At 27.1% G+C, this 1882-nt stretch overlaps 1 long non-coding RNA gene across 1 annotated transcript; it reads left to right on the top strand.

The window, feature by feature from the left end:
- The first annotated feature begins 326 nt into the window (after positions 1 to 326).
- Positions 327 to 1852, top strand: LOC111717725 (uncharacterized). Its single transcript, XR_002768885.1, has 3 exons — positions 327 to 398; positions 736 to 794; positions 1674 to 1852. It is a non-coding gene; the product is annotated as an uncharacterized LOC111717725 (long non-coding RNA).
- Positions 1853 to 1882: the final 30 nt, after the last annotated feature.

Here is a 1882-nt window from a genome sequence, read left to right as displayed (position 1 = left end):
AAGCTTATATTTAAAAACTATATAAAATAGGAAATGCAAATAAATATTTATATAATAATATTATAGAGGACGTGAGTCAGACTCTAATGAAAACACATAAATAACTTCCAGTATCTATATTTCTTATAACTTATTACTAGAGGGTTCAGAACATGAGTCAATATCGATATCACATGTTTCATGAGTACTATGCCCCGTATCCGTTCTATCCCATTCTGTTGAATCTTGTGGAACTTGTTTAACGCGGCCAGGCATCGTCTTCCACAATATAGTTATTAAAGTTTGTAGTTGATAAAAAAAAATCCTAAAATTTATTTTTATTATTTTAGATAATTAATCATGGTGAAGTTTCTGAATTTATAAGAAAAACTATTCCACGACCTCAGAGCACTTCAAAGGTATACTAACATTAAATATCCGTAAAAAGAGAAGTTCTCTATTGGAATATAAGAAACAACGTTTCTTAAGGTTGAAAGCAGAGAATATTGTGATGAATAATTATAAATTAATGTTTGAAGGCAGATAATCAAGTTATATTTTTAGGAAATGAAAATTTTATTTAAACTTAAAATTTTTTTTTTCGAAATCCGCAAATTTCAACCAGAGTGGAAACTATAATTTAACTTTGTTTTAATTGTTGTAGATTAATTAGATGATTGTTAATTTATTTTATGTACCACATAATTCTGATGATTGTGTCAATGCTCTTTGTAGTTATAATAAAACTTATTTTAGAGTGTTGAGTTGGTGCAAGAAACTTTAGGAATTTTAAGCAGTCCTAGAATAGCGTATGAGTAAGTGAATTGTCATAATAAATTGTTGTTGTACATTTTGTTATCTGTGTAATACTACTGCAAAATAACCTTTAGGACTGGGTAAAATGAAATGGACATTATTGGAAGCTGTTTGTGACCTTGTTGCTCCTCCAGTATTGATTTATACACACAATATGATAAAAACAAACTTCTCTGCTTATATATTAGTAATTCAAAACATTTTCGATCTTCTCAATAGCTCTTCAATAAGAAAGTTAGGAATGAAAACAGTTAAAATTCCAAGTTTCGTGGAATTATGTAAACTTTTTTCAATGCATTTCAGATAAATATTAAGAAATGGGAGACAAATTCAATTGTGGTTCAAGCAAATATTGTTTTCTGTACAAACACACATTTAATAAGCATAAAATTAAAAGTGTCGACAACGTTTAGTGGAAAAATTAATCGTTATTAAAGGTATCCCATTATTAAGTTGCAAACTTTGTTTGTGGATATTTTTTGTTTGATTGTTTTATAACGCAGATGATTAAATACATTTTCTCTACAAAATGTTTTAATTCTGAATTTACAATTGAAACAAGGAAACCTGCAAATAATGGTATTTAAGTAAGAATGGTTAAAAGGAATTGAGTCTTTGCCACAAACTATGATTTTCTAATCACTTTATCTTTGAAACCAAATGTTGCAGACCTTAGATATTTCAAACTATGAATTCTGTTAAATCAAATAATCTGATTTAGAAATATCAAAGATTTACAACATCGCAAAGATATTGAGGTTTAAATATTTGATTTTGTTCCTAATACTCAATTCCTTTGTGCATAAATGAAAGCATTTAAAGAAATCAATTTTATTTCCCATATTTTATAATTTTATTCAGTACAACATTTATCTTAGACGTGTACAGATGTTGACCAAGAGTTCACCAAAGGATGGAACAACTTTAAACGTATGTAAAAATATACTTGTGATTAACTAACGTTGAAAACCTTTAAATCATCAAATTATTATTAAAGATAAAATTACTTTCACGCAGCAAAATATTGTAAAGCCAATAAATATGTAAATCGTCAAAATATTAAACCAAATATTGTCGGAATTTTATA

This window comes from Eurytemora carolleeae, unplaced genomic scaffold (genome assembly GCF_000591075.1).
Source record: "Eurytemora carolleeae unplaced genomic scaffold, Eaff_2.0 scaffold3267, whole genome shotgun sequence".
Taxonomy (NCBI): domain Eukaryota; kingdom Metazoa; phylum Arthropoda; class Copepoda; order Calanoida; family Temoridae; genus Eurytemora; species Eurytemora carolleeae.
The sequence above is the reverse complement of the archived record's forward strand: the minus strand, read 5'-3'. Positions and strand labels throughout refer to the sequence as shown.